We start from the raw sequence: 25,268 nt of genomic DNA on the forward strand, positions 1-25,268 counted from the left end.
CTAAAATGATGGCTATCTCAGGAAATGAAGTTGGGTTCCTTCAGAGGAAGGATAATAGGATTTTCATTGTTTTTCTGAGCTCCAAGTACTTTGCACAGAGCTAATGACACAGCACATAACATGAATAGTAAATGTTGAAGTAATTGATAGATACTGTTTTTATTTATTTATTTATTTATTTATTTATTTATTTATTTTTGGTGCCAGGGATTGAACCCAGGGGCACTTAACCACTGAGCCACATCCTCAGCCTTTTAATATATATTTTATTTAGAGATAGGGTCTCAATGAGTTGCTCGTTAGGACAAACGATGCACCCATGATGGAAGGCAGGAGATGGGAAACAAACCTCGGATCAGCAGGCTTTTTTTATTCGGTATTTAGCAGTGAGTCAATTGGTGGAAACCTGGTGAGGCTCATTTTGGTATTTCATAATCCAGAAAATGGTGGCCTGCTGAAGCAAGGTCTGGGTTATATAGGCTTCCTTTAGGGTGGGACAGGAATATAAATAGGGTATTCCCTGGGGCTTATTGTATTGGCATTAATTGACCCATTAGGGTAGGAGGTTAGGTACCAGTCTGGTGGAGTTTCTTTTGTGTTCCTTGCTCTGGCTGAGGCCTGCGATTTTAAATGACAAAAGCTTAAGACAAATGTCCTTGGACTTATTTTCCATAACTCTTCATTGCTTAGGCCCTGGCTAAATTGCTGAGGCCATCTTTGAACTCACAATCCTCCTGTCTCAGCCTCCCAAGCCATGGGGATTAGGGATTATAGGCATGTGCCACCAGGCTTGGCAAAGACATGATTTTGATAGGGCACCAATGAAGCAGCATTATCAGATGAAGACACCAAGCTGAGTTAGAAGGACCCTGCCCCAAGCCCCTTGGAAGCAGAAGGGCTCACTCTTCTGTCATGGAACCATGACCTATTTGCAGTTGTTCACGGATTCTGTTCAGAGAAGAGAAGAAAGCATGACAATTGCTGTCCTACCCTTTCTTCCACTACCTTATACTGGTGGTCTTTTCCTTCTGCACATTCCATGAGATTAGCTTATTGAGAGGAAGACTATTATAGCATTTTTCCAAGTCAAAACCACATTGGCTGACTCTCTAGTCCAGGGACAACCCAGTGAATGGTGTCTGGTGGCTCCTTGAACCATGGGCCCATTCTATCCAGTGGACAGACCTGTGGCCAAGGAGCAGAAAGGCAACATTTGGCTTAGTGGGCACTGGAAGACCCTCTATTCCCAGACTCAGATGGGACCTGCTCTGTCCTTGAATACATCCAGCCTCAGGTGCCCGACTTGTGGAAACAGGATAACAGTAGTCTCAGGAGGAACAAAAGGTTCCCTGGGGCCTCTCCTGATACTCACTATGGCGGCCTTCACTCTGTGTTCTTCTTCAGTCTCACTTGACCGGTAGACTTACAGGTGAACATAGGTTCCTTTTGGAGTCCTCTTAGGTTGCATAGGTGAGATCCTTCCTCATAGTCACTTCAAATTAGGTGATGTCAGGTTCCTGTGCAGGACAGTATGGAATAGAGGCTATTATTCAGGGCACAAGACACTTAAAAAAAGAAGGAAGAAAGAAAAAAAGAAATGACTGGAGATGTAGCTCCATGGTAGAGCACTTGCAAGCCCTATGTTTAATACCCAGAACCAGAAAGGGAAAGGAAAAAATCCTCCTTGAGAAGGTTTGTTCTGAGCTTCCAAGGCTTGGCCTGAGACTTTGAAATGCCTTGGGAAAGTTTAGGAAATGCACTTGAACTCAGGACACCTTCATTACCATGAGAAGAGGAGTCTAGAAAGGCTGTGCTTTGGGTCTTTTTGTTTTTCACTGTAATTAAAGTATTTCTTCTCCACCTGAGCCTTATAATACAGGAAAACAAGCAAACAACCTCACATCCAGAAGACATTACCTAGAGATCATTTTGAGTTGGTCCTGTGCTCCTCACCAAGCTCTTGTTATCTCTATGGTAGATGCTCAAGTTAGAGTCTGCAGGCCAACACCATCATTCACCTGGTTGTCCCTGGGCTAGAGAGTCAGTCATTTTGATGCTTATGAGAATTTAGCCTATCAGGTCCCACCTCAGATTTCCTGAATCAAGATTTTCATTTTAGCAAGATCCCCGGGGAAATGCTTCAGAAGACACAGAAAATTAGATAAGGACACCCTGGGCTTGAGTCATGGGTCATCCATTTTTTACCTATGCATGTTGAACATTATGACCTCTCTGAGTTTGAGTCTTATCATTTAAATAATGAGTTAAATAATGAAAGTATTCATTAGAACCTCCCCCCCCCCCGTACCAGGGATTGAACTCAGGAGTGCTTAACCCTGAGCCACATCCCCAGCCCTATTTATTTATTTGTTTGCTTATTTGTTTATTTATCTTATGAGACAGGGTCCCACTAAGTTGCTAAAGCTGGTTTTGAACTTGTGGTCTTCTGCCTCAACCTCCTGAGTCCCTGGGATTACAGGCTTGCGCCACTGAGCCCGGCTTCAGCATGATCTTTTAAGGTAACAACAAGAGAAACAAAAGTCAAACAGACATAAGCAAGGAGTAAAGTTAGCAGGATTGCAGACTAATGTGCTCCCAGCCCGTTCCCACACAGAAACATTATAAGAACAAAAAGAGACTGGCTAAAAGAACTTTAGAGAAGCACTAGGAAACATTCAAATGTCTTCTGCAATCAAGCAAATTCCCAGTCAAGAAAAAAACCACATTCAAAACAATAGGGAATTGGATGGCATTTTTACTTGCCCTTGTTACACCCTTTCCTTGGCATGGTGTAGCTGAGGAAAGCCACAGCCCAGATCCCAATTCTATCTTGCAAACTGGAGGGAGCAAAAAAGACTTTGTTGGCAAATGTCACAACAAGTTTGGGAATGCCTGCCAAGAGGTCTCTGTATCACCTCACTCAGAGCTCAGACAAAGGAAAGTGCTAAAGTTTGGGTCTCAGGCTGGAAAAGGCACAGCAGGTGACAGACCACTGCTCACAACAGCTACAAGGGAGACTACACATCTGCAGATGCATAGGGGAATGGAGATGTGGATAGAGGAACAGAACAGCTAAGGCCCCCAGAAAAAGCTGGAGTGGGACTTCTCAGGAAATTAAGATATATAAAAACAGCTGTGTATATGGGAAGAATAGGGAGCAAACAGCACACACAGTGACTTAGAGTAGTGTTGTGCCCCAAAAAGACCTTAGAAGAGTTTATGTCTCCACCTTGGGCTGAATTCAAAGCTCAGAAACTTGCCCTCTTAATTAGTCAAATGTCTTCCCAGTCTGCAAAGACTGGGAGACATGGAGTCCATAAAAAAAAAAAAAAAAAAGTTGGGCATAGTGGTACATACCTGTAATCCCAGCTACTTGGGAGGCTGAAGCAGAAGCATGTCTAATCCAAGGCCAGCCTGGGCAATTTTGCAAGACCCGATCTCAAAAGTAAAATAAAAAGGGCTGGTGGCAGGGTGTAGTTCAGTGGTAGAGCACCTGCCTGGCATGTGTGGGGCCCTAGGTTTAATCCCTAGTGCCAGAGAGAAGGAGAGAGAGAAGGGAAAGAAGTAGCTCAAAGCAATAACCTAAATTTTTAACTTAAGGGATTAGAAAAAATAATAATAACCAAACCCAAAGTTAACAGAAGGAAAGAAAAAATAGAGTTTATAGAAGAGATAAGTGAGATAGAAAAAACAAAAAGGAAAATTAACAAAACTAAGAATTGGTTCTTTGAAAAGGTTGACAAAAAATGAGAAACCTACCACTAAATTAAGTAAGAAAAAAGAGAAGACTTAAATAATATTAGAAATAAAAGAAGAGACATTACAACTTTTTATTTTGCAGAAATAAAAAGGATTAAAACAGCAATGAAGGCCTGGGGGTATAACTCCATTGGTAGAGGGCTTGCCTCACATGCATAAGGCTGTGGGTTCAATCCCCAGCATCACACACACACACACACACACACACACACACACAAAATAAATAAATAAATAAATAAATAAAATAAACACCAATGAAATTGAGGACCCAGAAGTAAACTCTCATGTTACAGTCAAATGATTTTTTGACAAGTGTTCCAAGACAACTGGATAGGGAGAGGACATTCTTTTCAAAAACTGGTGCTGGAAAAGCTGAATATCCACAAGAAAAACAATGAAGTTGGACCGTACACCACGTATAAAAATTAACTCAAACAGATCAAAGACTTTAAACATAAGAACTAAAACTAGTAAACTCAGAAGATATTGGACTTGGTAATAATTTCATGATATTGGACTTGGTAATGATTTCTTTGCTATAACACCAAGAGCACAGGCAACAAAAAGAAAAATAATAAATTGGGCTCCATCATTTTAAACTTTAGTACCCCATTGATAAAGTGAAAAGCGAAGCCACAGATTGTAGAAACACTTGAAAAAATTGTACAGTTTAGTAGCATTAAGTACGCCCACATTGTTGTACAACCATCACCACCATCATTTCTAGAACATTTTAAATTTTGCAACACTGAAACTTTACACATTAACAGTAATTCCCTATTCTTCCCTCCCTACAATCCTAGAAACCACTATTCTACTTTCTGTTTCTATAAACTCAAGTCCTTTATGTACCTCATATAATCATAATCTGGTAGTATCCATCCTTTTACATACGGCTTATTTCACTTAGCTCAATAGCTTCAAAGTTCATCCATGTTGGGAGCTGGGGTTGTGTCTCAGTGGTAAAGTGCTCTGCTAGCATGCATAAGGCACTGAGTTCAATCCTCAGAACCACATAAAAATAAAATAAAGATATTGTGTCCAACTAAAACTAAAAAATAAATACATTTTTTAAAAAGTTCCTCCCTGTTGTAGCGAATGCAAGAATTTCCTTCCTTTGTAAGAAGGAATGATGTTTCACATCACCCAGACACTGCATTTTGTTTACTTATTCATCTGTTGAAGGACCCTTGAGAAGTTTCCATTTTTGGCTACTGTGAATAATGTTGCTAAGGATATAAATATCATTTTGCATATATCCCAATAAGCGGAATTGATGGATTTCATGGTGACTCCAAAGTTAAGTTTGCTGTTTTACACAGCAGCTGCACGGTTTTACATTCTCATCAGCAACACACAAGAATTACCATTTCTCCACGTCCTTGCCAACAATTGTTATTTTCTATTTTTTAAATAATAGCCATCCTAATGAGTGTGAAGAGGTATCTTACTGTGCTTTTGGTTTGTATTTCCCTGATGATTAGTAATATTGAGCATCTTTTGTGAGCTTATTGGATATCTATATATTTTCTTGGGGGAAGGTCTGTTCAAGAACTTTGCCAATTTTTAAGCCAGATGGCTTGTTTCCTTGTTGAGTGGTAAGAATTTCAAATGTATTCTGGGGATATAGCTCAGCAGTAGAGTGCCCCTGGATTTAATCCCCAGTACCAAAGCAAAACCAAAATACCAGGCATAAGCACAGACGGGATTGGTCCCATGTCTCAGAGGGGAAGGATGCTATGAGACTGGTCCCAGGGTCTTGGGGACCCAGATGATGTCTATAATATATCCCTGTCTTGTTTCCCCTTCACCCTCCTATTTCTCCTATACCCCATCCCCCAAATACTAACTGAACTTCTCTCTGCATCACGGCCACATGATGGTTCCTAATTATATAGTGTCTGGAGAACAGAGGATTTTTCTTGTACAAGATATGGTTCTAAAAGAAAGAATTTTAAACAGTGGGACCCTATGATTACCATATGCAATGGAAAAGGGACAGATCCCCAAATGTAAAAACAAAAGGGAGGACAGGCAAAATCAGCAACTTCTACAAAAGGCAAATGTGCAAATATTTGCATATTTCCTTCTCTTGCCTATAGCTCTGCCCAAGACTTCGAATACTCCATTAAATAAGAGTAGTGAAACTAGACATTGATCTCAGGAGCTAACAGTTTCAGTCCCATTGAGTATGATACTGACTTAGAAATACAGCTATATCATCAGATACTTAGCAAGATGTGTAGCGCTTTTGCTATTTACTCTGAGTGTCACTAGAGTGCATCAGAAACTGTCCCTGTCCTGTCACCTTGTAACAAGAAGACAGAGACAAAGAGGAAGTAGATAAACAGTAAGTGCAGAGCATTAGCCTGAGACTCAAACCCAGCATGGCTTGTGATAAAACCTTTCCCTCAAGAGTACAGACCCGGGGGCTGTGGCATATTAGGAGCCTTTAGGAGGAACGTGACTGCCCCAGGATTCAACCCAGGCCCAGAGGATACAAAATAAAATCATTCAGTTGGCTGCCCCACTCTATGTGTCTGATTCAGCCTGTTCAGAGATTTTCTAAAGAAGTGGTGTACAATGGTCTGTCTTCAAACCTAATTGTATTTTAAATGGTGGAGCCATTTGTGCTCTGAGGCAGTTCTCTTGGTAGCCTCTGCCACGACAGCTGTGATGTCCACTGTGGAACTCTGGCCTGTCCACAGCTGCTGATTTCACTCTTGCAACCCTGGAGCCTGACACGGGCATGACTCACAATACAGGCTCACAAACACATGGTCAACCAACAAGATGACTGCTCTCTGAGCCCGCCTGCCTGGCTTCAGGTGCTGAGAGCTCTTCAAACATAATCACAAGGAGACTGTGTCACTTTCTGCCCTGCGAAATCTACAGGAGAAAGTCTTTGCAAGAATCCCAAGGCCCTATTGGCTTCATGAACAATCTGTCGTGGGAGAGTAGAAGTGGTCTCCAGATTTCCCCCCTCCTAGCCCCACTATTTTTTTTTCCCCATAGAGATGCTGCCAAAGGAAAGAGAATTAGTTCTATTCACATGGCCCTGGAGTAAGGTCTTGCATTCCACAACACTCTCAGGTTACAGCTGGAGGTGGGGCTTCTTTCTGGGCCAAACTGAGCAAATGAACTGCCCATCTGGAAGCCTGAGCCATGGAAGCGGGGATGCCAAACCAGGCCAGGAGTCAGACATGGCAGGATTCAAGAAGAGCAGGGGGAGTGCACACACACACACACACACACACACGATATCATACATATGCTTACTTACAAATGCACACTCACACATTCACACTTGCACTCACCCACAAACCACCCACACCTACACACTCCCACACTTACACATATACACATACACACATATGCATACTCATAGTTGAACATACACACAGACACACATACACATCAGGGGAAAGAAGGGTCTAGACTATGCCAGACTCTATTTCATGCCTCACATACACATCACTTCAATTTCCTGGCAGTCCTTAAGATCCATGTTATTAGCACATATTTTGTGCAGAAGTAGAAGCTGCAGCAAGTCCCCAAGCTGGGGAGTGACAGCCCCCAGCCTTTTTGATCTCTCTCACCTAGTTCTCTCTTGCTTTATCAGCCAACTCCCAAGTTCTGTGCTTTATGAAGTATACATTTGGCCAATATCTGGAGGCTCTCTGCCATTTATTCAGATGTGGACTGCCCACTTTATAGAGTGGCTTCTTAACATAAAGATCATTAAGCTAGGGGCTGGGGTTTTGGCTCAGTGGTAGAACGCTAGCCTAGCACACATGAGGCCCTGGGTTCTATCCTCAGCACCACATAAAAATAAACAAGTGAAATGGAGATATTGTGTCCAATTACAACTAAAATAAATAAATAAGTATTTTTTTAAAAAAAAAGATTATTAAGCTGGAGTCAGCACCAACCAGCTCATTCAAAAAATATTTTATTCATTTATCTTATTTATTTATTTTTATTTTATTTTGCAACACTGGGGATTGAACCTGAGGGCACTTTACCTCTGAACGACACCTCCAGTCCTTTTTATTTTCTGAGAGATGTTCTCACTAAGCTGCTGAGGGTCTTGCTGAGTTGCTGAGGCTGGCTTCAAATTTGTGATCCTCCTGCCTCATCCTCCTGAGTCCCTGAAATTATGAACATTTGCCGTACTTCCAGCAAAAGAATACTTTTGTAATTTATGTAGAATAATCATCTTAACTCAGAAACAGGCTTCTCCCACTGAGCAAAGGGCAGAGTGAGGGCATCACTACCTCCCTCTTGGGGATCTTGGGCCTGCTGCTAGATGAGATGCACACAGGACATCAGCTGGGAAGGCTTGGCTTCCTATGGCAGCACTTAGCCCCCTGAATGGCGATCACAGCCTGTTTTGTCAACCACAGTGCTTGCTATTCCCCTATACCTGTCCCTCCTGTCCAGCTGAGCAGAGGTATTCCTTGTATTTTGTGCAATTCTGACCTCCTCATCTTTGTTTCTTTTTTTTTTTTTTATCTGCATGACTGGATGAGAAGTGGGGGGAGAGACAGAGAGAGGGCTTTTTTCAATGTCTACAGATCCTTCAAGGCCTTTTGAGTTAACCCCCCCACAGCAGGTGTTCGTGGGCTCTCATGCTCCTGTGGGAGGTGGCCTCTCCCTCTGACTGACCACTCTCTGGGATTCAAAAATCTACTTCAGTTGGATACAGTGGCACATGCCTATAATCCCAGCAACTTGGGAGACTCAGGAGGACTTCAAGCTCAAAGCCAGGATCAACAACTTAGCAAGTCCCTAAGCAATTTAGCAAGACCATGTCTCAAAATAAAAAAAAATAAAAAAGAGCTAGGGAGGCTCAGTGGTAAGATGCCTGTGGATTCAACCCCTAGCACCAACAAAACAAACAAACAAAAAAGCTACTTCCTCTCCGGCCTGCCCTGATTTTAGACAGAGTGAGTCATGTTTTATCTATCGAAGAAAAATCAAACGTATTATTAAAAAACTTAAATCAAAACTTTTTTTTCCTGGATAGTTTTGTACTGCTAGTCCTGGGTATTGGACCTCTACCATCACACATGCTCTCTGCCATGCCATGAACTTGACCTCCTCTATCATGCATAGCTGACCTCTGCCTCCACACATACATCTGATCTCCACCTTCACACACCTGATCTCCACCTTCACATACAGTTGACCTCAACTATTACACATTTAGGTCTATAATGTCATGAACTATGTAGTTTAATTTCAGGTATTTTAGAAAAGAAGGAGGGAGGGGGAAGGACGAAGGGGGAAGAGGGGAAGGGGGTGGAAGGAGGGGGAGAAGGAAGAAGGAGAAGGAGAAGAAAGGAAAAGAAAGAAGAAAAATTGAGAAAAACAAAATGTTACCAATTACAGGATCTCAGTAGGAGGGTAGGAAGTATGATGGTGAAGTTTGTGGTATTGTCCTGGTTTCCTATATTGGAAGACTTTCATATTTTAAAATATGGAGGAAGTGGGAGGCAATGGTGCATACCTATAATTCCAGCAGCACGGGAGGCTGAGACAGGAGGATTGCCAGCCTCAGCTGGGGCTGGGGCTCAGTGGTAGCTCACTGGCATGTGTGAGGCACTGGTTCAATTCTCAGCACCGCATATAAATAAATAAAACAAAGGTCTATCAACAACTAAAAAAAAAAAAAAAAAAAGCGAAGCTCAGCAACTTAGCAAGACCCTGTCTCAAAATAAAAAATAAAAAGTCTGGAAACATGGCTCAGTGGTTAAATGCCCTGGATTCAATCCCCAGAATCATATATATGTTTATGTGATATATATATATATATATATATAGTATATATATACTGCTTATTTGACTGACAGATGACTGACAAATACCATATTATATGGATAAGGACATAAAGTTCAATAGATACTGTGTAGTTGCTTTCTTGTACTGGGCCTGGGTCTTCAAAGTTTTTTTTTGTTACTAGTTTCTTTCATGAGTCATTTAAATGGCTTTTGAATATTAAAATCAGAGAACGCTGACCTGTCAAGAAAGGAGGTGGCTGGGCAGGTGCTGAGCAGTGAGGCCTGGAGGCTACCACATCTAGAACTCAGACCATGTACCATGGAGTCTCCATCTCTAAACTTGGCTTTTTCTATGTATGAAAATTTGAACATAAAAAAAGTTGTTTTTAAATCGTCTCTTCCACATCAGATGAGTCTGCCCAGGCCTCAAGTCCTCCAGCGCAAACTCAGGCAGAGCCCCGAGGCAATCAGGCATCAGGGTGGTTCATTTCCCTCTCAGTGACAGCCATAGTTAATGCCAAGGCGGGAGGAAGACGCATTCCATGCCACCGGCTGGCTGCTGGGGACTTGGAAAGTGTTTCTGCTTGACACAGCCTTGAAATAAAATAACGGGAACGTCTTGGCCTGTGACGAACCAAGCGGGAATGGAGCCCAGAGCTGCTTCAACTATAGAATCTTTGGCGTTGCTTTTCTTGGATGACTGGCTTTGTTAAAAAGCCCCATTTCCCCTCAGACACAGTCCATTGGTGACAGCCAGGGAGACTCAAGCAGTTGGAACTCACTCCTGGTCCCCAGGCTGGGACGGGAGGAGCAGAAAGGCATCCCCACAGTGAAGCAGGCACCTGGCCAGGAGGAATTTCCACCCTGAAGTGAGGAAGGTCCCTAGAACTTGGGGCCTCTGTGATAAAGGCACTGGCCTGCAGGACAGGACGCTGGTCTAATCTAGTGCTCACTGCCTGCGCTGGGGATTTGCTATCTTCTCAAAGGACAGGCAGCTGTCACCTTGGGAAGGTGGGCTACGGGCACCAGAATGGCTTTTGGTGAAAAAGAAGCAACACTTCTGGGTTCTGTAAGTCTCCTGATTGCTAAAGGTTGGCAGTAAACTCAGTCAAACACAGGAACACTGAAGGGGCCAAACCCTGTGCAAGCTGAACGCACTGGCTCTTTCTGCTGTGACCCACCCCATCCAGGCTCAAGTCCAGTTCCTGCTACTTTACAACCCAATTATTCACCCCTGGAGGGGGCCCCAGGGGAGACTGGGGTAACTCTAGAGGTCCCTGGTCAGAATTGGGAATGCCCCTGCCTCCCTCCTCACTCCTCCAGCTTCACTTCCTTCCATCTTTCCTTCTGTCCTTCCCTGGCTTGGCTCTGAGCCCTTTCCCTGGGCTCTCATGCTCTGTCCAGTCTCCCTGAATCCTGTCCATGGGATGGGACAACCCAACGCAAACCCACAAACTACCTTCCACCCAGGCAGCCGCCCCAGCTCTCAGTAAACTTGTCGTAGGCCGTCGGCTTTTCCAAGTCAGCTCATGACCAGCTCTCACTGCACCTCCTCTGTGTCAAAAACAAATACCCTCCACCCAGTGCTGCTCTGGAGGATCCACCCCTCACCTGGCTTTTCTCAGAGGACCAGGCCTAATGAGCTCATTGCCAATATTTTTATAATTAGTGAGATTCCAGATAAGCTATGGGGGAACAAGTCACCAGGCTCCAACGTGATACAGAGACAGCTCCTTCATCTTCCTTCTCAGGGACCCCTGGAGGCCAGCATGTGAAGTTCAGCGTCCAGAAGCACTCACACCACAGTCGGCAGTAGGGAAGGCTCATGAAGCTCTGTCTTCTCTTGGCAGAAGTAGGGTCATGACAGTGCTGTCACCAGAGAGAATATGGAGAGGGATAAACTTATGTCACCCACATGAAGCAGATGTGCAGGGAAGACACATCAATGCTGTCCCCATGGGAAGCCTATGTGGCACACCAAGAACGCAGAAAAAAAGCCCCAGGTGAAAAATCATTCTACCTGAGCATTCGCTTTCCTGCAGACTTTACTAGCTCTTGGGAAATGGGTACCTGTTGTAGACTGAATGTTTGTGTTCCTCAAAATCCATATGTTGGGCTAGGGATATAGCTCAGTTGGCAGAGTGTTTGCCTTGCATGCACAAAGCCCTGGGTTCAATCCCCAGCACCATAAATGAACAAACAAAAAAATCCATATGTTGAAGCTGCAACCTCCTAGGTGCCAGTACTAAGAGTTAGGGCCTGTGGAAGGTGATTGGAGTTAGAAGAGGTCATGAAGGTGGTGCCTTCATGATGGGATCGGTGTCCTTAGTGACCATTCTCCTTCCACATTAGGATGCAACAAGAAAGTGGCTATGTACAAGTGGGAAAGATGCCCCCATCAGAAACCAACCATGCTAACACCTTGGTATTGGACTTCTGGCCTCCAGAATGATGAGCAATAAATACCTTCTGTTCAAGTCAACCTGTCTGTAGTATTTTGTTATAGCAGCTCAAGCTGACTTAGACCGTCCTTCAACACACACCTCTTAGGCAGCAGCTGGCACTTCTCATTTGCCAAGAAGAGATGATTGTACACTTAGCTAAACTATCTGTGCATCCCAGCAAAGAACTTCACCCATGACACCAGCCTGAACTAAACATACTATGCTTTCTCCCTTAACCCAGTACCCAGTCCAGGTAATCCTAAGAGGGCTTCCCTAAGGAACACAAATGGGGTCAGTGTCAAAGGTAATAGTTATAATAATAATAATGTCGACTCGATATGGTACAGCTATGATGGCCTAGGGTATAAGCATTTCACATTCATTTTCTTTCTTTTTTGCAGTGGTCCTGGGAATTAAATCTAGGGTCTCACACATGGTAGGCAAGCACTGAGGTATATCTTCAGCCCTTTTTTATTTGATTTTGAGACAGGGTCTTGCTAAGTTTCCCAGGCTGGTCTCATACTTGCAGTCCTCATGCCTCAACCTCCCAAGTTGCTGGGATTACAGGCATGCACCACCACGACCAGCATTTACTATCTTTGAATCCCCGTCGTGACCCTATGAAGAAGCAGTATTATCTCTGTTTTGCAGAAGAGGAAACTAGGATACTAGGAACTTTGTCCAAGTTCCCACAACCAGTGCCAGATGGTCCAGGCTTTAGACCCTCATGCCTCAGACATCAAGCTAAATGCAGTGAATAAAAATTACAGGGAAAAGTTGTTGATTGAGGTCTCAATCTTTTCTTCCTTCCTCCTTTTCTTGGGCCCTGATATGTTATCTTTTTGATGTTACTTTTTAGAGAAAAAAGGAGGCAAAGACTAATATTAAAAACAAAGAAGCCAGCATGGTGGCACACGCCTGTAATCCCAATGGCTCAGGAACTGAGGCAGGAGGATGGCCAGTTCAAAGCCAGCCTCAGCAATGGTGAGGTGCTAAGTAAATCAGTAAGACCCTGACTCTAAATAAAATACATAAAAGGGCTGAGGATGTGGCTCAGTGGTCGGGTGCCCCTGAGTTCAATATCCGGTACCAAAAAAAAAAAAAAAATCAAAAAACTTCAGTTTACCAGCTCAGGTTGACCAAGCCTGGGGACAATGACTTGAAGCTGAGGCTGTGCAGAGACCACAATAATGTCTCCTCCCTGCTGTCAATACCAACTACCTTCCACCTGCCTTACATCTGCCCACATAGAATTGAGGGCTGCCTCGTATTTAAAAACCTGATTTTCAAATATTGTCAGCTGAATGCTCTGCTGTCAGAGGCCGGTGCGCCTATTGGCACCAGAAGTTTTCATCCACATCCCCCTATCACTCACACATATAGTGCATTTGTCATAGAAAAAAAGATACTGCTGATCTTGGAGCCCCTGGGGACCCCTGGCCACCCTCACACTGCAGCCACACAGAGCAGGCTTAAATTCTCACACTGCCGCTCTGCCCCAAGCCTCAGTAACTGCACCTTGGTGTTCTCATCCATGAAGGGGGCCAATAGGCCATGCCTTAAATGTTTATTTAAAGCCAACTAAGATCAAGGAACAATGATCCTGCAGTAAATATTTCTCTCCTTCTCCATCTGATAAGATGGTGTAGACACCTTTTCTAGAATGGCGTGGAAAGGCCAGAGGATGTGAGGAGATATGTGTGTTTAGGACAGTCCTTTGACGTAGAAAACAGGGGATTTCTATGTGAATTCAAAGTTGAAACCTGCTCAGTTTCACTATCATTCTTTATGACATTGAACATTGTTTCAGTTCCCTCCTGCACCCCGCATCTTGCCTGCAGAAGCCTCTCACCCCATGCCCGCCCTTGCCCTGGACCCTTCTGTTCTTGCTAAAACATGCAGGGAGTGGGTCGCTCCTCCCACCCTTTCTTCAAATCCCTCCCAGGGCTGCCTTTGGCCCTCCTCATGAAGGTCATAGCCTCCCCTGACCTGGCACCCTCTGTGAAGTCAGGCAGACCTCCTGGTCTCCCCCTGCCACAGCCTACACAGCCCACCTCCAGGAAGGTCTCTCAAACTCATTCTCTTCTGGACCCAAAGAGCCTACAGAGGTGAAGACTCCCTGGCCCCTACCCCAGGAGAATGCCTGACTTTTCCTCCTCGTGCTCCCATTCCACGGTGTACATCCCTGCTCAGGGCATTAATCTCTCTGTGCTAGCTATTCATTCATCTGTCTCCCCAGTGAGCTAACAACTCCCCCAAGGTCAAAGACTGTGACTTCACACCATAGCTGACACTTGGTGGGTATGCAATATCTGTGTAGAGGGAGGCTAGTGAGGAGTTCTCTCAGTGCCCTGAACCTGTGCCTACTGGCTAGAGCCTGAGTTCTTGTCCCCTGCCCATACTAGTGTCCTTCACAACACTTTCCTCATTGCTAAGGAACATTCCAAAGTTCTGAGTCTCTTCATGTATTAGCATAAGCGGGCAGTTTACATAAGTATAGTTTGGGTGTATATTTGGACTTATGTGTATATTGAGGGGATTTATCATGGAGACTAGTACACTCTTGCCTCATGAAGACTACCCAGTCACTTGATGGCTTAAACAAAATGCACCATCACATAGTTTCTGTGGGTGGGGGACTCAGAGAGGCCCAGCTGGTGGTTCTGGCTCACATTCTCTTTCCTTCAACTGTTAGCTGGGGCTGCACATCTGATGGCTTTCTGGGGGCCATCTACCTTCTTCAAGTTCACTGATGAGGCTGTTGGCTAAAGGTCTCAGTCTCTTGCCACTTGGGCATCACCCTTACCATGGAGACGCTTGTGATGTATACAGCCAGGTTGCCCCAGAGTGACAATCCAAGAGAAAGTGTGACCCAGATAGAAGTCACAAGGCCATCTTAAGCCTTAATCTCCAAGTCACACACTAAGACCTCTGCCAGGTACAGTTCTTCACAAGTGAGTCACAGAATCCATCCCCAACTTGGAGGGAAGGTTGTTTTAGTTGGCTTTTTCACTGCTGTGACAAAAATATCTGACAAGAACAATTTTTAGAGGAGAAAAAGCTTATTGGGCTCAGTTTCAGAGGTCTCCGTCCATAGGTGGCTGGCTCCAATGCTCTAGGTCCAAAGTGAGGCAGAATGTCATGGCAGCTCAGGACATGACCAGCAGGAAGCAGAGAGAGACTCCCCTCACCATGGACAAAATGTATGCCCCAAACGCATGTCCCACGAACCTACCTCCTCCAGCCACACCTTACCTGCCTGCAGTTACCATCCAGTTAATCCCTATCAGGAGCCTAATACACTGATTAGGTTGAGGTTCTCATGATCCAATCATTTTACCTCTAAACTTTCTTGCATTGTCTCAAACATAACTTTTCAGGGAACACCTAATATCCAAACCACAACAGAGATAAATGAGATTTTAAGGAAGGAATAACATGGGCCAACATTTTAAATGCACAACTAGTTTTCCCAGAAAAAGAAAATGTGTGTTGAATGAAATAATGGTGTAATACCTTTAATATATTGAGCTCTTGCAGTATTTTATGGATTTCAAATGCAAGCTTTCTTTTTTCTTCATATCTGAGCACCTCTGCAATCAAGAGCCATCTTTCAAATAACAAGCCTAGTTTCAGTGAGATGTGGTATGGGAGTGGGGGGCTCCATGCCCAGCATTAGTGCATTTAACCCTTATGTCAACCCTAAAGGGAGGGTTTGAAGAGGGCTGTGTTGAATGTGAACCCCTGCATATTTGTTTGAGACATTGAGTAACTTGTCTATTCTAATATCTGAACCAGGATAGAGCCACAAATGTGACCCCAGAGGCCTGACATCCATGGTCCTCCGTCTTAACACTGTATTGTTATAACAGTAATTTTAAAAAAGTATTTAGAAGGCTTCATTTCAATCACTTATTTCCATCCTACTATTCCAACCTCTTTTTTGTACCTCTTCAACATTTGGGCATGTCCCATTAGCTTTTTTAGCAACTTTTAAATTGGATTGAGTAACACCTAGAAAATTGATAAAGCACACTTCTGGGTGCATTTGTGAGGATGTTTCTAGAGCAGATTGGTATGTGGATCAGGAAACAGCATGAAGACCTGCCCTGAATTGGGGTGGTGCCATCCAGTAGGCTGGGGTATGGATAGAAAGAAGAAACAGAAGCTGGAAGCTCACACGCATGCACACCAGACTCGCCTGTAGCAGGTGCGCCTTTGCTGCTGCCATATCCCATGGACATTAGATGCAAGATTCTTCAGCCTTTGAAGGCAGATTTGCATCAGCAACTCTCCAGCCTCGAACTGGAGCTGCATCATCATTGGTTCCTCTTGTTCTGAGTCTTCCGGCTTCTTGAACCAAACAGCTATTAGTTCCTCTAGTTCTCCAGCCTGCAGATGCCATGTGGGACTATTTAGACTCCGATCATGTGAGCCAATCTAATAAATCCTCTATAGTAAATATCTATAGTAAAGTGTGTGTGTGTGTGTGTGTGTGTGTGTGTTTCATATTTTGTTTCTTCTGTCCCTCTGGAGAGCCCTGACTAATACAGAGGCTAAGAGGACAAGGTAAGGGGGCTGGACTTTTGCTTCATGCCCCGCCCCCACCCCAAGAAGAGTGGGCAGGGCAAGCTGTGGTTCTGAAATAGCTCCTCTCCACCTGTGCTCTGGGTTCAGCTCTTCTAAGAATCGCAGAAGGAAGTGAATGCAGGCTCTTCAAATACCTGGGTCTTACACATATTTCTCTCTCTCTGTTCTCAAAAACGGCATCTCTCGTTCACACACTTGGCAATGATTCTCCAGTTCAAAGAAGTCTAAATTCTGGGGTCTCTCCTGCCAGGCTCCCCCAAGGGCCAATGCTCCAGGTTTGCACCTCTTCTGGCTGACTGGTTTCCCCACAGCTGCCGGTTCCAGGGCTTCTTGATTGGAGGAGGGAGACTCATTGGCAAGGCAGAAAGCCAGCTCACTTCTGTGCTGCCCACCTTACGTGCCACAGGTGATTCAGGACCCTTACACACCACAGATACAGTCCCAGCCCCAGCCCCTAGATCCCTGCCTAAACACATGTCCAATGTGCTCAGGATTTACTGGTACATCCTTCCTTGCTGCCCACTGTGCTTGCACCCCCCAACCCCAACACCCTGGAAGAATCTTGTGGGAGGGGATCAGAAGAAGCATTCCAACAATGTGGTCTCCCAAATGCTCTGTCTCTTTCTCCCCTCTATAGCCTTTCTTGTAGACTGGGAGGGCAGGGGACAAAGGGCCTCTTCTGCTTATATGTCCTCAGAAATAGAAGAGGGGTGAAGGTTTGTGCCCTGGGTTTAAGGTTGGATCAATGGAGCTATTTCTTATTCCATTTACCATTCATGTAGGCATGGTGTCTACTGGACAAGGGTGCCCAAGGGCATGAAGGGCACTCAGACCCACCAGGTCATGAACCTACCAGGCTGGGCTGCCCTAGGCAGGCCTCCTTTCTAACCCACATTGGAGGGCTGTGGCTACAGGAGTCTGGCTCCAAGCTGAGCACCTGAGTGGTGGCTGGATCAGGAATTTCGGGTTGTAAGTAGCAGGCTTAGTCTATTTTCTGTTACTATAGTTAAATGCCACAGAATAATTTATAAAGGAAAAGAGGGTTTATTCAGCCCATGGTTCTGAAAGGTGGGAAGTTCAAGATCAGGCAGCCACATCTGGTGAAGGTGACTGCAGCTGGGTAACCACAACTCCCCTGGCAGCTGGTTCAGCTCTCACAGACCTCTCTGAATCTAGCCCTATCTTCCCTCTGTCCCCAGCCTGGGACCCACCATTAGCCTACCCTAACCCTCCTCTTGCCAGGGTGGGAGCCTCAAATCAATGAGACATGCCCATCTGTGCTCTTGCCCCAGCCCTGCAGGTATAGGCCGGCAGCAGGGCTATGTCACCCTGACCCCTTCAACATGGCACTCAAGTGCTAGACAACAGGGGAGTGGCCCTCTTATGTCTGAGCATGCCCAGCCACTTTCTGTACCCTCCCATCCCAATGGGGTCACCCACCACAATGGCAGTACCCTGATAAGCAGTGACTTCAAGATCCCAGAGGGGAGGGAGCCAGTGTCCTTTGACACATGCTTTTCTCTCCCACCTGTGCCTCACTTTGGCCTCTTCTGCTCCCAGGGACCAGAAGGGGTGGCTTTTCCTCATTCCTTTGGATTATATCCTACTCCGACCAGAGCACCAGAGACCAGAAAAGAGACCTCGTAATGTTGGGACAGGAAGAAGGACCACCATTTCCAGGAAAAGGATCTCAGGGAGCTCTCCCTCTTTACCAAGCTCCTTTCTCCTGCCCAGACCTCATGGCTCAGCCTAGAAGACTATAAAAGCTGCCAGGCTGAGGGTTCCTCAGAGAAGTAAATGCCATAATTTAATATTTACTCTGTGGCCCACTTTCAAATGTAGTCCTTGAGGATTCAACTTTGCATAAGCATTAGTGAGACCCCTCAGGCAAGTAGGAGTTACCCAGACTTTCCTGTGAGCATGTTGATTGCAGCACTAGGGATTGGGCTCAGCGGCTGAGCACTTGCCTGGCTTATGTGAGACCCTGGGTTTGATCCCCAGCATTGAGGAAAAAAAAAAAAAAAAGATAATTGCTAATACCAAAGAAAGAATCTTCTCATTTTGCACAGGTTCCTGTAAGTGTTTGTGCAAGATGGACCTTGAAAATATATAAGCAGTGTAATTCAACACCTGAACAAATCAGTCTCCCCAAAACCACTGCTTAATCTCTTTGTGATGAGATCAGGGGAGAATCCTTTTCTTCTTTCTTTTTGTTGGGTTCCAAATGTTCTCTGATAAGCTCAGTTTGTTTTTTAATTGGGAGAAAGAAAACCCCAGCAACTTATTGAAAACGAGTGCAAGAGAAAAAAAAAAAAAAAACCTTGCACCATTTGTAGGCAATTTTACAGTTTTATCACCAGAACTTGGATTCTCAGTTTGCATTGCAACTTCTCTGCTTCTGTTCCCCATTGCCTCCAGCCCCAGGCCTGCTTTCTCAGTCTGTAAACCCCTCCACTGGCTCGCTTGTGTGGGTGGATGCTGCACATTCCAAAGGCTGATGGGATACATTTTATGGGGCATCCCAGGCAACTTACCCTGAGCCACCAGAAGAAACTAAACTAATGTGGGGTGACAAGGAGCCACAGCAGTCAGACAGTCATAGTCTAATAAGGAACTCTACTGTCTATGGATACTACACACTCCCCTGCCCATGGGGCTTCATGGAATCTCACTGTGGAGCCAGTCCAGTGAAGTCCCCAAAGTCTTGAGGCACTTGGGGAGGGGCACATGCACCACTAAGAAGTGCTCAGCCTGTGTCACAGATCTGTTTGAGGTCACTCTTTTTCTTATGTGCTGCAAAGGAACACACCTTATTTTCTAAATACCAGTCGATGTTGTTCGATTGCCACCTTTATCCCAAGGCATTCCTTTTTCTACTTACTATGTTGTACAGTCCCTAAGGGCTTGTCTTTCTGTCTTTAATGTCCCCTTCAAGGGCACCTCTGCTATTCAGGCACAGTGGTGCACTCCTGTACTTCCAGAGACTTGAGCCACAATATTCATAGGTTCAAGGCCAACCTAAGAAACTTAGTGAGAAGACCCTGTATCAAAAGAAAATTTAAAAAGCTGGAGATTTATCTCAATGGCAGAGTGCTTATATCCAGCATTTTACAAGGTCAAGGGCTCAATCCCCAGCAAACCGCCCCCGCCCCCTGAAAAAAAAGGACATCTCTAGGTCACATTTCTTCAATATTGATGTGCTTTATCAGTAACAGTGGAGGTTGGGTAGGGCAAGGTGGAAAGCTTGTATTGAAAACAACATATTAGTTTGTCAGCAAGTATTGTACACCAGCTCCCCATGAGAATCGGGACACAAAATGAAAGGGATCACTCTAGGAGGAGCACCTGCCACCCACAAACTCAAAATGTGATCTGCAGATGTCTAAAAGCAGAGAGGAAGCATCATGAGGCAGAGGACTCAGAAAGAACCCAAAGCAAGAGCCAGGCCACAGGAATCTCATGTTCTGTGTACTGAGCAAGCAGGTCCCATAGGTAAGGACCAGGAGACAGTCAGGGCTATCACAACTTTTGGGGGAAGAGAATAGACAGATGTGCCGGTGGAGTGGGTGAGTTGATGAAAATGCTTGGAAATACTTTGGTCTCATAATAGCGATGACCTGTACCCACTGAGCTCAGGTAATGCTGACATCTCGTGTACATCACCTCATTTAATCCTCTGAGTTAGGAGGCTGTGCCTCCGTTTTACAGATGAGAAAAGCAAGGTTTACTGAGTTTAAAAATCACACAGGAAGTTACTTGCAGGAAGGAGGAATCTGAACCCAGATCACCAGCCTCCAGAGCCAATATGCATAACCACTCACTCCCTTGTTTATGCAGGACGGACCCAGCTCCAATTAGTCAAAATGTTCAAAGAGAAAGAGACAGTCTGGAACAGCTCCAAGTCCTCTCAATCACAAGAACTTTAGAGGTCAATTTGCCCAAAGCTATGCTGTATTTTACACACACACTACTGAATGTATACCATATGTCTATATATGCATATGTGTATGCCTAATGTACATACATGCACATGCATACATATTAAATAGATATCATACACTCTCACTTGTATATGCTCAGAAAATTATAGAATGATATTGGGTACCACCAAAGGCTGCCACCCCAGAAAAGACTTAGTGGGAATTTGGGTACGTAAGAGAGGAACTTCTATTTTTACTTCATATCCTTTCTGCAACATCTGGATTTTAATTGTGTGCTGCTCTACTTTAATAACCATAGAATAAAAATAAAATAAGCCACAGCTCTGAACTAAATTGGGAAGGAAGAGAGGGATGTCCCCTGAGATCCACTGTCCATAGTAACTTGGCAACATGTGGAGAGATATGGAGACCGGACTAACATTCTTAGAAAGCTCCAAATAGTGACTTCATCGCTGCCCCGAGGAGTCAGGAGTATTTCAAAAAACAAATGTAAACAGTTGCTGCAAAGGAGCTTGACTTGCTTTACACTGGCAAACGAGGCCGCTCTGAGCAGATCTTTCCAGCCTCTGAGATGCCTGCAGCGAGCCCGAGCCCCGCCGAGGTCAGCCTAATGGGTAAATGAGATGAAGCAGCTGCTTTTGATTGTGGAAAATCCCCCAACCAGGTCCCAGAGCGAACAGAGCTATTTTTGAAGCTGTAGTGGAGCCAGAGCTTTTCAAACTGCTGGGAGCATGCTGGAGGCAGGTCAGTTTTCTGTCCCTTTGCTCCCTGTTTCCTACAGAAATCAAGCACTAAATATTCATCCTCCATGAATTATTTCTCAGGCACTTCCTGACCTCATTTGTGGAAAACAAAAACAAGATGTTTTTTCAAAACCTGCTAATGTTGAGAGAGAAATCTGAAAGGGTCTAATGAATCCCTGACACTTAAAAAAAAAAAAAAAAAGTCAATGTAACCTTCCTTCCGTGTCAATAGTTGGTAACTTGTGCAAGGTTTGATCTGGAGGAAAAAGAGAGAAAGAGAAACTGAGGGGAGAAAGGGAGGAGAATACAAGAAAAAGAAAGAGACTCGAAAGGACAGGAAGGAGGGAGGAAGAAAGGGAAGAGAAAAAAGAAAGGGGCGGAGGGCTGGAAAAAGAGAAAAAAAGTAAAGAGGGTTGGGATAGAGGGTGGAAAGAGAAAGCAGGGAAGGCAGGAGGAAGAAGACAACAGGAAGAGAAAAACACATTTCCGTTTGATTACGGGAGGTGAACTCCTTAAGCATCCTGTCTGAGGCAAGGCTTGGCCCATCCAGCCCTCTACTCCAATAATACATTTTTCTGCTCAGCTCTGAATCCTCTTGACCCCTACTTGGTCAGCCCACAGGAAATAAATCGTCCTCATCTCGGGGAATTTAAGGAGCCCTGCTCCCACCTCTGGCATTCCCCTTCAAGCCCTGTTTCTTGTTGCTTCCCCTTTGCCCCCATTTGTATAACTGGCCCATCCTGAGGCTTCCCATTATGACTGTCCAAACCCACAGACCTGGCTGGCTCCATCGTCTCAATGGAGTGGTCACCATTGCAGCCTGCCCAATGGTCATCTCCTCCTTGCTAAGAGAGTCCAGTTTTGTTCAGGAAGCTGGGGTCCTTCCTGTGCCTCCAAGGAGTGGGGATGACCAAGTGGCAGGTCTGGTTGATAGAACCTGAGTAAAGGCAGCTGTGGGGAGTTTGGGGGGTGTTCTCCTCACCCTTGCTGTGTGTCAAAGAGTGGAACACAGCTTCTGTGACTCATGGCCACTGTTGAAGGTGTGAAGACCAGAGCTACTACTACACCACCCTGAGAAGCAAGCCCGGATGTTCCAGTGGAACTAGGTAGAGGCCAGGTCCTGCAGCAGCTGCGCTCCAGAGCTCCTGGTAGGATTCTCACTCCTTAGGAAACTCCAGTCATTGCAACCTTCAAAGGAGAAAAAAGGACTCCTCCAGTCCTTGAAAGGAAGGTAGGGGAGAAAGGAGGTAAAGAAAGGACCTTGATCTTCACAATTTCTACTGCTTTCCTTTTTTCCTCCATTTTCATAACATGTTTTTGTCTTCCACATTTTTTAAAGAATATTTATTTTTTAGTTGCAGTTGGACAGAATACCTTTATTTGATTTATTTATTTTTATGTGGTGCTGAAGATTGAACCCAGGGCCTTGCACATGCTAGGCGAGTGCTCTGCTGAGCCACAATCCCAGCCTCTGTCTTCCACATTGTGTTATTGGTGCACATAATGATGGGATTTGTTGGTACCTATTTGTACATCTCACATACAGCAATATAATTTAGCCAAGTATCACTCCACAGTACTTCCCCCGCCCTTCCTTCTCTCCTCACACCCCTGGCCCCTTTCCTTCACTGATCTCCCTTTAATTTTCATGAGATTTACCACCACCACCATCACCATCACCACCTTTCATTTCCTTTTTCCTCTCTAACTTCCACATATGAGAGGAAATACATGGCCACTGACCTTCTGAGTTTGGCTTATTTTGCTTAACATAATGGTTTCAAGATTCTTTCATTTTCCTGCAAATGATAAACTTCATTTTTCTTTAATTAATCAATTAATCAAGTGAGGGTGAGGAGGTACTGAGTATTGAATCTATGGGTGTATACCACTGAGCTACATCCCAGGCACTTTTCTTTCTTTCTTTCTTTCTTTTTTTTGAGACATTGTCTTACTAAGTTGCTGAGACTGGCCTTAAACTTATGATCCTCCTGCCTCAGCCTCCCCAATCACTGGAATGACAGGTGTGCACCAACACGCCCAAATTACTTTTTCCACTTTATACAATAAGATTTCCACCTTTGAAAGTGGGCACAATCATGGAGGTGGCCTGAGGAAGGGAGGTTGGGACACTGGAGACATTCATACCCAACAGTAAAACCAAGAAGGCCTAGGTGAGTATGGCCTCCTTGAGCCCGAAAAGAACCAGACTTTATCTTTTTAAAGTCTTTTTCCAGATTTTTCACATGCTTTTTCCAGTAATCCTCCACTTGGACCAAAACGTATCTTTAAAAAAGATGTGGGAGGATGTGGGAAGTCATTTTGCAGTAAGGCGCTTACTGCAGTAATATGTACAATCATATCAAAATGCCCACCAAAAGAGAAGGAGATGACAGCATGCTCCCTTGGGGAGTACTACACCTCCTTTAAAAGGAAGTTTACATAGAGCCTATTTATGTAATTTAAGGTAAAAAAAGAAAGACTCAGCTGAGTGCGGTGGAGCATGCCTGTAGTCCCTGTGGCTCAGGAGACTGAGACAGGAGGATCGCAGGTTCAAAGCCAGCCTCAGCAACTTCGAGGAGCTAAGCAACTCAGTGAGAGCCTGACTCTAAATAAAATACAAAATAGGGCTGGGGATGTGGCTCAGGGGTTGAGTGCCCCTGTTGAGTGCCCCCTAAGTTGAATGCCTGGGGGGTACCATCCCCCCAAAAAAAATAAAGAAAGGAAGACTCAAAAATCAAATGGTCTGGGGCGTGTCTGTGTTGTAGAGCATTTGCCTAACATGTGTGAGGTCCTGATTTTGATCCCTGGTGCTCAAAAAACAAACAAAAACAAAAATGAAAGTACACTAAACAGCTCCATCCCAGGAACTAAACCCTAATGTTCACTGGGCTTTTATCTCCATGTGGTGGGAAGGGAAGCAGTGGCTGTGATTTCTGCACATGCCACATTCTCCATGATTCTCAGATACTGCAGCAGAGACTTCTGTGGAGTCTTAGGAATGAGCCAAGGAGCCCACGCTGCCAGGTGGACTCCCTGTTTAGAGATGCACCTAGGCCAGTATCCCACCTCACTGGGGGCTCCTCTCCCAGCTTCCACATCTGTGCTTTTCAGGGCTCACTACCCCCATTTCCCCTTTCTTCTCTATCCAAATACGTCAGTGATTTTTTTTTCCTCTAGGAACACTTGTTACACTTTAACTACTAATTGACCATCCTTCAACACACCCACCAAATACTAAATTAATATCTAAATCATTTGCCTATTTATTTTTTATTTTGATTCTGTGGATTAAACCTAAGGGCACTTTATCGCTGAGCCATATCCCCAATCCTTTTTTTATTTTGAGACAGGGTTTCACAAAGTTGCTGAGGGTCTATAAATTGCTGAGGCTGGCCTTGAACTTGCAAATGCCCTTGCTTCAGCCTCCTGAATCCCTGGGAATACAGGTATGTGCCAGGCACCTGGTGGATTGATCAGTTGTCTTTTGTTTTAGTCACCTTTTCCACCACAGTGACCAAAAACCCTGATAAGAACAATTTTAGGGAAGAAAAAGTTTATTTGGTACTCACCATTTCAGAGATCTTAATCCATAGATAACCAACTCCATTACTATGAGCCCAAGGTGATGCAGAATGTCTCAGTGGAGGAGGAAATCAGCTTAGGACATGATAACGAGGAAGCAGAGAGAGAGAGCTCTGCTCACCAGAAACCAAATATAAAGCCCAAAGGCACATCCCCCACCCCAGGGACACCTCCTCCAACCACAGCCTACCTGCTTATATATAGTTACTACCTAATTAATCCCTATCAGAGGATTAATCCTCTGATCAGGTTACAGCTTTCATAATCTAATCACATCATCTCTGATTGGTCTTGGGTTGTCTCACACATGGGCTTTGGGGAATGTCTCTTATCTAAACCATAACAGCTTTTAGAGAACAAACTTTCAAGCCTCAAATATCCAGGCTCCTCTGCAGACAAGCCCTGCTTTCTGGACTCAGCTGC

At 44.7% G+C, this 25,268-nt stretch overlaps 1 long non-coding RNA gene across 1 annotated transcript; it reads right to left on the minus strand.

Annotated features, from left to right (window-relative positions):
- Positions 1-253: 253 nt before the first annotated feature.
- On the minus strand, positions 254-25,001 carry LOC124097262 (uncharacterized). The gene is made up of 3 exons (XR_009227523.1): positions 24,833-25,001; positions 11,247-11,411; positions 254-1,517 (listed from the first exon to the last, which is right to left on the minus strand). It is a non-coding gene; the product is annotated as an uncharacterized LOC124097262 (long non-coding RNA).
- Between the last annotated feature and the right edge of the window lie 267 nt (positions 25,002-25,268).

This window comes from Marmota monax, unplaced genomic scaffold, assembly GCF_021218885.2.
Source record: "Marmota monax isolate L192 unplaced genomic scaffold, Marmota_monax_Labrador192_F-V1.1 WCK01_AAM20220418_F8-fsc00342, whole genome shotgun sequence".
NCBI classification, from domain to species: Eukaryota; Metazoa; Chordata; class Mammalia; order Rodentia; family Sciuridae; genus Marmota; species Marmota monax.